This window comes from Pseudorca crassidens, chromosome 1 (assembly GCF_039906515.1).
Source record: "Pseudorca crassidens isolate mPseCra1 chromosome 1, mPseCra1.hap1, whole genome shotgun sequence".
Classification (NCBI taxonomy): Eukaryota; Metazoa; Chordata; class Mammalia; order Artiodactyla; family Delphinidae; genus Pseudorca; species Pseudorca crassidens.
This window is the reverse complement of record NC_090296.1, coordinates 140,930,434-140,944,404: the sequence shown is the minus strand read 5'-3', so window position 1 is coordinate 140,944,404 and position 13,971 is coordinate 140,930,434. Positions and strand designations below refer to the sequence as shown.

The window sequence follows — 13,971 nt, the reverse complement described above, 5'->3', positions numbered from 1 at the left end:
TGAAGGTCGGCTTACAAAGGAACTTAGTGAGAAATGACACTGGTAGGAGAGCTAAATACATATTCCAAGCACAGATGGGGTTCAGTGGCTGAAGAAAATCCCAAACACTGAAACGAGCTCCAAATAAAAAGAAACGGTTTCCTTAACACTTTCACAACTAGGTGAAAGGTGTGTCTCCGCAGACCAGGTACAGAAGACGCGTTTGCAATCTACAGAGCTCCCTCCTTCGGAAAGCTCTGGAACACAGTCGGGTTTTGTTCGCAAACTTCGGCCGCGGGGGCGGGCAGGGGCCTGCCCCTTTAAGAATCTGGTCGAAGTCCTTTTTCTCTCCCTGCCCCCCCCCACTCGCGGTGCTGGGGAAGCCCAGCGCCCACCCCTTTCTCCTCTTGCTGGCTTAACTACGGGTTCGGATGCCCATCCGTCACAGAGGCGCCGCCTCTGATTGGCTTCGGGCCGGGAAGGCCGGAGAAACTAGTTTGTTGGCGGCGCCCCGGCTGTACCTCAGTAGCAACGCGCTCAGAGGCTTTGGCGAGCTGGGGGAGGGGAGCAGCGGCGGCGAGGGCTGCGGAGCCTCGCGCGGGCGGCTAGGGGCCTCTGAGCGCGGCGGGTGGCGACGCCCCGAGTGGTGAGTACCCGGGCTGGGCTGGGGGCGCCGTCCTCGGGCCGGTCTAGCCGCGCGCCCGGCCGCCGGCTTTGGCACTTGTCACCACCCCTCACCCCGGGCCGGGATCGGGAGCGCCGGGTCCTGCGCGCCCCGCCGTGGGAGCCCCCGGCAGAGTGAGCCTCGCGGGACCGTGTGCCCCGCGAGCAGCACAGCGGGGCTCGAGTGTCTGGAACCGCCTCGGCCACCTCGGGGTCTCGGAGGGCTGGAGTCGGGGACAATGGTGGGGAGTGGAGGTCTGTAGAGAGCCGTCTCCTCCCCAACCCCGTTCCTCCCTCCTCGCGAGTGCCGGGGGACCCGGCGAGGGTATTTGCTGAAAGCTCTGAGCGAGAGAATGAATTGTTTTGCAAATGGATGTTGCGCGCAGGAGCTGCAACTCTTTCCCCTGGGAGTGCTTGATTCATTGAGTCCGCAGACTCTCTTTTTAAAAAATTACTATCGATCCTGGAAAGTGGAGGCTGCCTGTCTTTGAGGATGTGAGCAGTCCGGCTTTGCGCCGCGGGCCGGACGAAGTCCCCGCGCACTTGACGCCGAGGGCCAGATGGCTGCCTGCCTCGTGCAGAGCGAGGGCCGAGGGTTTTAACCAAGGGAAAGGTCGTCCATGCGAGCCCGGCCCGGAGTCTCCTGTGCCCCGGCCGTTTACGTCCCACCTGACAGGGCCCCTTGTCTCTGTTTAGAGAGCTGTGGAGCAGCAGAGGAATTGTCACCCGTCCTAAGCCCTGCCTACCTGCCCCCCAGGGTGGCCGCCACCCTAGCAGGTCCAGAGCAAGCCTTCTCTGGCCCTGGCTGTCCTGTTCACCCCATCTTGCCCTGGCTCCGGGACCCCGCAGCACTTGGGCACGCCCCCTACTCCTTTTCTCCCTCGTGGTTGCTTGAGAAGCTTTCTGGTTGGGACTCTGTGCCCCCAGGGGCACCAGACATTTTTGTGCTGGTGCTTCAAAGAGCCCAAAGTTCATTTCCACTGTCTTTGAGCAGAGAAATCTTTATAGAGATCTTAACAAAGGGGGTGGGGTGGGGGCCGACCCAGGTCCCTCGCAGGTTTAACGCAGCCACTCTTGGTCCTGCTGGGTTGCTTTGGGCAGGGGGAAGGCTCCCTGAGCTTTGGCCCTCCCTGGTGAGTCAGGGCAGAGAAGGCCAGGTGTCTGGGCCTTTTAGTTTCACTCTGGTTCTGGCGGCGTGACTGAGGGAGGGAAGTTGCCAGGGGGAGAGGAGGCAGGAACCCCATAGTCTGATCACAGGCCAGACTCTGGTGACTCTGACTTGGTTCAGGCCCTTTGGGACCCTGGGCCTCAGTCTGCCCATTCACAGGTGGGACCGATGCTCTTTGAGCCCAGGTGTGCTGTTAGTATTGCTAAGGGGGTGTTGGTGAAGCCTTGCATTTGGGGACTGGGGAGGAGTAGGACCCAAGGTCCACCCCACCGGGGGCAGGTTTGGTGTCCTTCTAACACGGGGTCCTTGAGTCCCCAAGCCGTGCCTTTGGAGGATGATGGAGTCAGTCTTCTGTGCCCGGCAGCTATCTCCGTCTTGAGCCATTCCCTTTGTCAGGAAGTGACTCCATGCAGGTTACTCAAAGGAAGGTAGAGAGAAATGGTAGAGACCTTCCTCCCGGGGCTCAGGCTGCAGCCGGATTTATGTATGTGGTGCAGAGAGAGGAGCCGCGGGCGACTGGCACGCTCCACCTCAGAGGTGGCTTCTGCAGCCTGATGCCCCTTAATAGCATCTTAAACCTGTGGGCGCTCAGTGTGGGAGAGGAGAGCAGGAAGAAAGAGGACGATTACCCGGGCCTTGGACCTCCTGGTCTGCAGCGAAAGCAGGCTTGGTTCTTCCCATCTATTACCGTGATGCACGGTTGGGGGGTGGGGTGGTCAAAGGGAGTGGTGGTTTGTTCATTCATTCGTTAACCGATTAATTGATTCATGGTTTGAAGGGGCTTGATTGGGACCCTGCCTTCGGGGAGCTCCTGGACCAGGTGTGCTGGCATGCGTGTGGCTTAGAGGCCCTGACACATCGAGGTGTGCACAGTACCCCAGTAACAAAGGCAGCAAGGGGAGCTGAGGGGACACAGGAGGTGCGCGGGTGGTGAAGGCTTCCTGGAGAGATGATGCCTTGATTAAGTAAAGATGAGAAAGGCATGTGGTGGGCTACCACCTCCCCCCACCCACTCACACTTCTCCCAGAGGCCACTTCATTGCCAGCCTCCAGGCAGGTGCAGGTTGAGGGCAGAGAGCATGCACGTGGGAGGTGATGGAAAGGTTCACCTGGGACTGTGGTGGTCTGGCCCAGGAGTCCCCCAGGAAGATGGGTGGCTTCTGGATACAGCAGATCTGCTCAGGGGATCATGGGAGACCCCACCCCACCAGCCCCAAACACCAACCCATCGCCTGAGCCCTTAGTGCCACGGTACCAGCCCTCAGCGTGGGTGTGGCCTGAAAACGGAGGGCGCTAGCAGAGCTGGCACAAGAAAACAGAGTGGCCAGACACAAATGAATTGGCTGATTGAGATGCTCCTTTTATGAATTGGCTGATTGAGATGCTCCTTTTCATCTGATGTGGTAAATGTCATAATTGAATTGCCTTAGGCAACCAGGGCTGTTGAAGCATTTTCCCAGCCAGAAAACACTTAGTTGGGACAGCTGGGGGTGGGGGGTGGGGAGAGTGTATGCATCCACAGCTTTTACTCACAGCATCCCAGCAGGCCTTTTCCCTTAGGAATCTGGGTCTGTCCCCAGGTGATGGAAGTCAGCCCAGCGTACCCTGTAGGTTCCACCCCCTTTCCTAGACCATCTGGCCCCTGATCAGCACTGCTCCCACCCCAATCTAATATGTAGCTAACGCTGATACCTGTCATCTTCAGGCACTCACCTTGCCAGACTTACTCCAGTTCCCTTAGCTGTTAGGAGCATGGAGGGGGGATTGTGGGATGGAGGGCAGAGAGAGGGCTCAGGGATGGGAGGGTTCCCTGTTATTAAGTCTCTTCAGCACCAGGTTGGGGGATGGGGGGAAGAGCATGGGCTCTTTGAACTGGACTCGGGTTCAGATGTTGCTTACGTGTCTGTGGTCAGCCCTCTCCTGGGGTCCCAGCCACCTGCACCCACCCTGCCCCCTCCCTCTAGTGCCAGTAGACGCTATTCTTTCTTACTGCTAAACCTTTCCTTCCCAGCCCTGTCAGTGACCTTTTGGATGAAAAATGGTAGGCGTGTGTGGCTCACTAACCTGTTTTTAAAAGTGCCAGCTCTGTGGTCTCAGAAATTCAGCTTAGTTGAGAAATTTCACTGTATTTTCTGCAAATACATAAAAATCTCCCAAGCCATTCCCTCCCCCAACGATGGTCTCCTGCACCTCTGGGACAGAGTTTAGATGAGGCTCTCTGGGCCCCACCTTGTTTCAGCGTGACTGAGGCCCAAGGCCAGCTGCACCTCTTCACCAGCTATCCCACAGATGGGACCCTCACACCTGGACCGTGTCAGCAGAAAGAGCACTTAAGTGGGGGTCTGGGAGTCCTGCTCTGCCCTTACCTGCTGTACGACTTCCTGTAGGTCCCCTTACCTCCATGGGCCTCGATTTGCTCTTCTGTAAAATGGGTGGATGTTCTTCGGTACAATGCTTCTACTAAATGTCTTGGTGTAAAATCTCAAAAGGTCTTGTGTCCTCTGGCATTAAGTAGTTTTATAAGGCTTGAGTTACTTGCATAGCTCACTTGGGCAGGAAGAGGGAGAGGTGGCCGGTAGAGTGCAGAGGGGCTGAATTAGAAGGCAGGAATCTGGCGTCCTAGCTCCAGCTCCGCCTCTGATGGGTGCTGTTGGCCTTTGGGCAGGTCACCTTCTGTCTCTGGGCCCTCATTTTTCCACCTGTAGAATGAAAGTGGTGTAGTAGGCAGGCGCCCCATTTCCTTTCCTTTCTTGGTGAGTGGAAACTGAGTCAGACTTTCCCAGTAACTCCCAGTAACTCCCCTGCCTCTGTCCACTGCCTTGGAGTTTGGGGCCCAGGTGTGAAGGGCAGCAGGTGTGGGAGCACTTAAATTGACACCCCCCACCCAGCCTGGAATAGATGGGGTGAGACCTCACCTGCGGAGTGTCCCCTGGGCATAGAGCCTAGGGCCACCTCTGAAAGGAGAGACGGACAAAGACTTCCTAGGGAGCAAGAGGGATCTTGAGGGAGCCCAGGGGGACAGAGGAGGACGCCAGGCTCCCTGCCTTCTGCACGCAGCACTTTGCCAAGGAGGCGCCTGCAAGACCAGTCTGATGGCTCCTCCTGCGAGGAGGCGGTAGGCGGGGGCTGAGCAGGGCCCTGGGAGAACTGTGTCGGCGGCTGCCGAAGGGAGGACCCCTTTGTCGCTCCCCACCCACCTCCGTCTGCCAGGAAGTCACCTTGGACTGTCAGCCGCCCTCCCGTCAGAGTAGGATGTGGGGATAGGATGAAAACTCAAACTCAGACTTGCTTATTTTCTGCCTGCTCCTGTTGGGCCCCCAGGGAGAGGCTGACCACAGATCAATCTAGGCTGAAAGGAATTAATTTCCTAATTAAGATAAGAAAGGCTTGGCTCATTCAAACCCCAGGATGAGCTGCCTGCCAGATTTGCAGTTGGCCAGGTTAGATCTGTCTGGTCAGGAGTGAGGGCCAAGAGACGGAGGAGCTCTTTTTCTAGAAAGCCATGGCGATTGCATCCTGCATCCAGAGTTCAAGTTTTGCTGCATCCCAGCTGGGCTTGCGAGACCCTGGGCAGCAAGTCCCTTAACCCGTGAGCACCTATATTATTTGCGGCTTTGGAAATCCGAGGGAGCGAGACGTACAGCTCCATTCAGGCAACAGACATTTATTCAGCATCTTCTGAATGGCTCACCCTGGACAAGAAACTGGGAAGGGAAAGTCAGGTTCAAAGAGGGTCTGTACTTGCAAGCTCGGCCTCTGGCCTGGGAGACAGACAAGTAGTCAGGTGGTTATGGGTCAGCGCTAGGCTGTGAGTGGCGTGGCCAGAGCCATTGGACACGTGAGGAAATGGACTGTCGTTTGTGTCTCAATTCCTAATGTGCCCAACGAATGTTTTTTGCCATCTGTTTTTCTGCCAGGATCTGCGATGCAGCAGAGAACAAGGCAAGGTCCCCACCATCCTGGGGCCCCCATTCAACTGGGGGAGGCAGACCACAGATGGATAAAATAAATAGAGCTGCGGTTGGGCTGCAGAAAGCAGACGGGGAGGTGTGAGGAAAAGGATCAAGGTGGGGCATCTGCTTAGACGAAGGGGCTCTGGGCTGGTGACATTTGAGCCGAGACCTCCAACATGGCAAGAGGCAGCTGTGGGAAGATCTGAGGAAGGGGGTGCCCAGCAAGTACACAGGCTGGGAACATTGTGGGCTGGGGAGGGGGTTGAGACGAGACCCAGAGATAGGCTGCAGCCATTCCATCCTGGAATCTTCTGATGCGTAGGGAGCCTAAGGAAAACATGTTCCTTTTAAGTTGTTTTATTGTCTTTAATTTCAATCATACATCAGTAGGTTCCCTTTATAAACAAACAATATAAGAAACGGAGCATGGTATGAAAGTGGCCCCATCCTTGGTATCTGTCAGCAGTTTGGGGCATACTGTTCTTGTCCCCCTTTTCATATACAGATTTTGTGCTTATGTAATTTGGATCACACTCAGTACTCCACAGTGTCTATCACTTACTGTGTGGTGAATCTCTTTCTCTTTTCACAGCAGTGTAGTATTCCATGGTGCGGCCAGACCACCATCTTTCAGCTCACAGTCTCCTAACAGGAGACCTTTTGGTTGTGTCTGATTTTTCTTCCCCCCTATTCAATCCATGAAGTCATGCACATCCTTGATCATACGTCTTTCTGGTCTTTAAATTTTCATTGTCAAAACCAAGTGCCGTTTGCGAAGACTAATAAGCCAGTTTTCTCTCCCATTGATGGTGTCTGGGAGCCCACTTCCCCACGTCCTCACCACGCTTGTTATTATCCACATTTTCCCTTTTAGCTACTGTGATGGGGGGAAAGGATCTCATTATTCCTTAAAAAAAAAAAAAAGTGATCCAGTTTATTCAGGCTTTCTCTTTTTATTGTAATCCATCGTTGTTTTTCCCAGAGGATCAAGGTTTAGCGACTGCTGCCTCTCGCTGGTCTGACCGCGGCTGGGGACTCAGCGAAGCCTTTGCCCTGTGTACTCATCTGTGAAATGAGGTCCTTTTAATCCCCGCCCTGCCCCCTGCCAGGCTGCTGCGTTTTGGGCATGGGAAAACATTCCTGAAAGTTCATTTTATGCTGAAAAGCTCTGCAGACATCATGGGTTTTACTAGTGAAAGGCAGATGTCTGGAGCCTGGAACATTTGAATGGATGTGAGTGTTTCTAAACAGCCAGTGTGTCCAGGGGAGGGACTGGGCTGGCTTTAGGTGGGACGTCTGCCTTGCATCCCTGAGATGCGGAGGGCCTCATCCAGCCGAGTCAAATAAATGAGCCAGGAGGGCAGAGAAAGTTCTCTAGCTGGTTCTCTAGCTGGTCTAGGGACAGGCTCAGAAAGGGGCACTGGTCACCACAGACTTGATCCCCCATTTATCTGTTGGTAGAGACCAAAGGCTGGGGCTCCTAGAACTTTGTGTATTTCCATGTTTGTTACTTTGGGGGTCCTTGTCTGTTTTCTTGTAACAGGAGGCTTTAAGATAAGCAAAAGATTGACAAAAGGGCCCTTGTACTTGATTTGGAGACAGAAGGAGGGGAAGCTGTGGGGATTGATAAAGGAAAGGTGGGATCAGGGCCAAGGAAAACCAGGCCCATGTGGTCCCTGGGCGGCCTCAGGCCCCATGATGCAGGAGCCAGGGAGCGGGCTGGGCCCCGGAGGAATTCATCACTGCTGGGATTCAGGTGCCTGGGGTATATATAGCTAGGCTCTCCTGTCCTTCCCCAAGTGGGCTCTAACACAGTGGGTCCACACCTTGGGGAGCAGCGTCCAGACTTGGCTGCGATTGCCCTGCTGCCGCCTGGGACCTAAGCCCTGGTGGAGGCTTCTGTTATCCCCACCAGCCTGACCTGGTTGGGACAGCTGTGGGGAGCTGGGGGGGACTAGGCCACAGATAGGAAGGTGGACAGACACGGTGGGGGCGCGGTGATAGCAGCGAACGAACAAGCAGGTGGACAGAGGGCTTTGGTCGGGAGGCATCCTGCCTTTGTACCTCTGCAGCCAGTGGGCGGGAGGAGATAAGGCTGAGACCTTGCACATCTTTGCATTTGTTAGGCATCCCATGGTTCTGAGGGCTGGGTTTTTCATGAAGGGAGTGAGGGGAGCATCTCACTCAGGAGCTGGCTCGAGGGCAGTCCATGAGGGCAGGGGCAGACTGGGTCCCACCCCACTGCCACCCCCAGCCCAGCCTGCAGGGGTTTGTGGAGTCAGAGTGAGGTCGAGTCGCCAGGTTTTGTTTCAGGCACCAGGATCGACTGGTCTGTCCGTGTTGCAGGAAGTTGCAGCTGCTATTTTTACTGCTCCAACTAGGACTTTTTACAGGAAGGTACAATTACAAGCAAAATGTCAGGGTTTGGCTGGCCAGCTGATCCCTGGGAGGCTGCCACAGGCCAAGGCAGGGACAATGGTGGTGTCGGTGGGTGTGTAAAGCAAGACTCATTTGCACGTGGACACATCCCTACCCTGGGTGCTGGGTGGCTTCCTGTGAACTGCTTGCAGTGTCTATATAGTTTTCCTCTAGGCAGAAAAGAGGACTTTGCTGGGATTTGTCCAGGTTAGTGCACCTGAACACGTTATGATTGGCTGGTCATGAGATTATGAAGCCAATCTGGGGAGCTGTAAGCCATTCTGTTCCGGACTGCTCAGGAAGCTGAAATTTTGTTAAATGAAATTATTGAGACCCTACGGTGTGATAGCCACACTGCTAAGTGCTAGAGGTAGAGATGGATCAGACAGACCCTGCCCTAGAGCATCACCCATGCAGCATTAAGGATGCAGAAAGTGCCATCCCTGAACCCTTTGGACAAGCACCTCATATGTTTTTAATTTATATGCCTTATGGCCAGAGGCCAAGCAGGGCTTACGTTAGCTTCTGTTGTGGCCTAACGGATCACCACTAACTTAGTGGCTTAAACAATACCTATTTATTAGCTCACAGTTCTGTAGGTCAGAAACCTGGGCTGGCTCAACTGGGTTCTCTGCCTAGGCTGTCACAAGTCCAAGGTCAAGTACCAGCTGGACTGGACTCTTATCCGGAGGCTCTGGGGGAGAATCTGCTTCCAGACTCATTCAGGTTGTTGGGAGAATCAGGTTCTTGGTGGTTGTAGGACTGAGGTCCCTCTCTCCTCCCTGGCTGGCAGCTAGGTGCTGATCTTGGCTCCTACAGGCTGCTGCATTCCATGCCAGATACCCCATCTCTAAGCAGCAGTGGAGTGTCAGATCCTTTCCTGCTTCAGATCTCTGATATCAACTTCTGCAATCAGCTGAAGAAAACTCTGCTTTAAAGAGCTCATGTGATTAAGTCAGGCCCACTCAGAGCATCTCCCTATTTTAAGGCCACCTGATTAGTTAGTAACATCATTAATTATATCTGCAAATCCCTGTGCTATGTAGGTAACATGGTCACAGGAGTAAGACCAGGGGTGGAGATCAGGGTGCCATCCTTGAATTTTCCTGCCAAGAGCTTGTGCCAACAGGGGCTACAACAGCAACAGTATTGATAACAGCAGGTCTCATGAATAGAGTGAATTTTGTGTGTCCCACTGTCCTGGGCTCTTTACATGGACCTTCTCATTTAATTCTCAGGATAGCACATTGACACTTATTCCACCCGCCCCATTTTCCAGATGAGTAAAACTGAGGCTCAGAGAATATAAGTACCTTGGGCCAGTCATACAGGTAGAAACAGCAGTGCTGGGATTTGAGACCAGGACCTTAGTGCCTAACCACCCCCTCAGGGTGCTCGAGGCCAGCATCTCCAGTTTGATTACTGTGATATGCAGAATACCGTGTAGGACAGGGATGAGGGTTGCTCTTTCCCATCCAGCATTTAAAATACTTAAATATGAAACATACCAATCATATTGCAGGTTAACACAGCAGACACTGAGGACCTCTCATGTGGATCTTTTTGATTCTTATTCCAGTGGGTATTTGTGGTTAATCTACTTCCCATTCAGCAATATTATCGATCTAATGTATTCCAGGCAGCAAAGATGACACAGAGTAGTGTCCTCGATGAGTTGAAAATAAAAATAAAGGCAGAGTACCCAATGCCCTGAAGGAATAAATAATGCTGGACTAGAGAAGAACCCTCACAGCACCGCAGCAAAGGGCCAATGGGTATTAGAATGTTAATTGTAGGAGACAAGACAAAAATGTTCTCTTTACTCTCTGCCATGTTCCTGGTGCATAGCACAGGACCCAGCACATGGTAGGTGCTCAGAAATTCCTTGTCAGGTTAATTTTTTCAGTATCTACTATGTATGAGGCCCTGTACATGCCAGACAGATGTCAAGTCCAGGGGAGGGTGTGAGCGTGAAAAGAGAGGGCTTATGGAGAGAGGGAGTGGGGATGGGAGAGCTGGAAAGTCCGGCATGTGCCCCAGCGAGTGGTGGGGGAGAGGGGCTGGGGACCAGATTGCACAAGGCTTGGATGTCCAAGCCTCCTTGAAGCTTTTGAGCAGGAGAGAATGGTGGTCAAAAGTGATGACCGGATTGCCTGGAGTGGGAGAGACTGGGGACAGGGCCTGTTCATAGCCCATTCCGCAGCTGTGAAGTCCTCACCTTGTTTCCGACGCAGGACTAGCCACACAAGGGACCCAGGAAGGGGGATTTAATGGAACTTGGTGGCCGAACGATATGCTAAAAATGTATGTATGAATGAGTTGCAGTTTCTGGGCACCCATGTATTTGGCTATAAATACACGTTACATATGTAATTTCAAGAGACCAAGAATCATCAACTGCAAAGCCCAAGGGCAGCAGCCCATGCGTGCCCCCTGTAGTTTGCCGTTTCAGGCGCCCTCTGCAAACCACTAAGGTCTGTTATTTGGGGGAAAATGAGGGGTCCTGTGGCGAGAAGAAAGCATCTGGTGATGGAGGGAGGCGCAGAGCAGGCTGGGTTCTTCGAGGGGAGGCCGGCCAGCGGGGATCAGAGGGCGCCAGCTCCTGTGCCCACACGTCCATGCAAGCTGGGGAGGGGCCGAGACCCTCCGGGCAGGTGATTCCACTCTCACTGCCCTTCACTTTCCATGGCAGTTTCTTTTTCGAGTACTTTTTAAAAAAACATGGTTAATGTGTGGAGGATGAGGAAGTTTTGCTGACCCACTGTTCTCACAGTGTGGTCCAGGACGGTCCCTGGGATTTTTTCGCGGTCCACGGGGGTCAAAACTGTTTTCATAGTAACACCCAGATATTATTTGCCTTTTTCACCCATTCCCTCCAAGTGCATTACCCGGTGACCCAATGTTTTCCAGATGACCATTGCATGAAGTTACTAAATCATGCATGTGTAAGTGAGCCAGAGTGCAAGACAGACCAGGAGACGGGCAGGTCATGGAGTACACAAGGGCACCACACGGGCTCAGGACCCACACTGCAGCTAATCTTTAAGAAACTAGTGCTTGACAAGTCTTAGTGTTTTGTCAAAGAGGAATATCCAAAATGATCTGTAAAGGCTCTTAAAATCTGTTCCCTTTTCCAACTCCCTGTCTGTATGAGGCTGGATTTTCTTCTAGTCTTCACAATGAAAACATTTTATAATGTTTAGGAGTATGGGATTAACACTTACACACTACTATATATAAAATAGGTAAGCATTAAGGATTTACTGTATAGCACTGGGAACTGTATTCAGGATCTTGTAATGACCTATGATGGAAAGTAATCTAAAAGTATATATATAACAATCACTTTGCTGTACACCTGAAACTAACACAATATTGTAAATCAGCTATACTTCAATTAAAAAAAAAACACGACATTTTACAACAAATTGAATACAGAAGCAGTTAGAGAGTCTGGCCACTATTCTCAATAAAATAAATTTTTTTTTTGAAACTAGATTTATGAAAAACTATTGTTACTTATGCTAACATATAATGAGTTTATTATTGTTCTTCAGGTAACTAGTATACATTTCAATTTTGTCTCAGTTTCAATTTTGTCTGTGATAAATTTCAATAGGTTAAACCACGTAACAGAAGCCCCTTAGGGTCGTCAATCATTTTCAGATTGTAAAAAGATCCTGAGACCAAACCATTTGAGAACAGGTGTGCTAGGCAAAGCCCTTGCAAGCTGGGGCCTGGGTGTGGGCCCTGAACCCAGCTCTGTTCATCTGTTTTTCCCCTTTTAGTCCCTTGGCAATCCTGCGAGGTTGGTGTGATTATTTTCACGTCCATTTTACAAATGTGGAAACCGAGGCACTGAGCATTTGAATACCCAGCACAGGCCTCGCAGTATAGAGGTGGCAGTGCCAGCAAGCAGGGAGGTACCAGACCGACGTCCCTGTTCCCCAGGCAGGGAGGAAGGCAGGCGCCTGAGAGAGCGCTTGTAATGCAGGCCTGGTCTGTGTCCTCAAGTTACGAGCCGTTGGACGTAGTGCGAGCTCTTCAGGGTGGCACGGGGCCTGGCAGGCGGGGAGGCACACTTCCACACCCTTCCTCCTTTCCTGAGGCCCAGGAAGGCAGACTCAGGTTTGCTAAGTGGCAGCGAGGCACTTGGGAAATCAAGTGTTTTTCATTAAAAACAGCATCTCCTGTTCAGGCACACACGGTGTTTGCAGCCAGGAAGGTGGTTCTTTCTAAACAGCCCATGTTATGCCTTTCGAGCAGGGACTTTGGAGCAAAACAGCTTTGAACACTGAGGATGTGTGCGCGTTTCTTACCTTCTCTGAGCCTCAGTTTGCCCACCTGTACAATAGGGACCGTGACGCCTCAAAGAGGTGCCGTAAGGATGAAATGAAAGAAGGCACGTACAGGGCCTGATGCAAAAGCTCGTTCACAGCCAGGTTCGAAAAAAAGTGACTCTGGGACTTCTCTGGTAGTCCAGGTTCGACCCCTGGCTAGGGAACTAAGATCCCACATGCTGTGTGGCACGACCCCCCCCCCCCCCCCAACCAAAACCAAAAAAGTGACCCTGCATCTGGCACAGTGTCCGGCAGGTTCAGGGGTGTGTGCGGTGGGGACAGCCTCCCCACCCTCCTCTCCAGTGGTAGCTATCAACCCATTTCTCACCCAACCTACCAGAGACAGTCTGCAACCCCAGCAGGTGCATGTGTGTGTGTATTACGTGTCTATGTGTATGACTAGGTAGTCGGTTTTTAACAGATGTAAGAGATGGCATCCTATTCATAGCACTTCTCGTTTTAGCAGAGAAAGCCAGTTGCTTATTTTTTTATATATATAGTTCTGTAGTACTCCATTGTATGAATGAACCACCATTTCTTTAACTGGGCCTCTTGCCTGTGAACATTGAGCCTGTTTCCAGCCTTTTGCTTGCAGCCAAGAGCGTGCAAGTGTGATGGAGGGCAGGATTCCTGGGCGTGGAGAGGCTGGGGCAGAGGGCTTTTGTCATTTTGAAAGATCTTACCAAAGTGCTCTCCAGCTACACTCCCCTGCCCTCCTCCCTCTCCATGGGAGGGGAGAAACAGAGCTGTGTCTTGGGCTTTAGCAATTGAGGCACATTCCCATTCTGGTTCGACAGCAGCCCTGGCAGCCTGGAGTAGAACGAAGCTTCTAGAGCACAGGGAGAAAGAAATCCACGAACAAGTAGCTGGTGCTTGACTTTTTTTTTTTTTTTCCTTCTGTCCTGTTCTGCGTGTGCATTTTCCTCCCAGGCTGTCACTCCAGGTGGCTCACTGAAAGTGATATCTAGGCCGCAGTGCTTTTAATGACTCCATCTGTGGGCCTCTGTGACTCTTTCAGGGGACCAGACAGGAAGAGAGACAGCCTCCCTCCAGGCCCCCAGCCTCCCTCTGTTTGCCAGGGGCCCGGCCAGTCCTGCTGAAGAGGGAGGAACCCAGGACCAGGAGGCGGTGTTTGCTTTGTATGGGGGCTGTTCTCTGCCCCTGCTTGTTTCTCTCTGTCTCGCTCTGGATAAATGAAAGGAAACAAGTGATCTCAACAGATGGGCGAACCTGAGCACCAAGTGCTTTGTCTCCTCTGTGGTTAGACCAGGGATGTCCATTTCATTGGCCCCACTCCCGTCTGCAGCAATAGCTGGGCTTGCAGACCCCCAGCCTCGGGGGCCAGAGACAGTCCAGGCGGCCCCACTGAGCTGAGGGGCAGCAGGATGTGGCAGTGGAAGCCAGGTGGCAGCTTCTCTGGGCCCTTCCCTGCCGAATTTGGAGGCATCTG

General features: G+C 52.7%; 1 protein-coding gene across 4 annotated transcripts in view; it reads left to right on the top strand.

Annotated features, from left to right (window-relative positions):
* The first annotated feature begins 468 nt into the window (after positions 1-468).
* KLHL25 (kelch like family member 25) overlaps positions 469-13,971 on the top strand; it is a 56,334-nt gene continuing 42,831 nt past the window's right edge. For 3 of the 4 annotated variants that reach the window (XM_067696049.1, XM_067696022.1, XM_067696058.1), the window contains exon 1: positions 470-625. The gene's annotated coding sequence lies outside the window, so the exon portion shown is untranslated. Of the gene's footprint in view, positions 626-13,971 lie in introns of all 4 variants that reach the window. The other variant, XM_067696041.1, reaches the window with a different exon arrangement.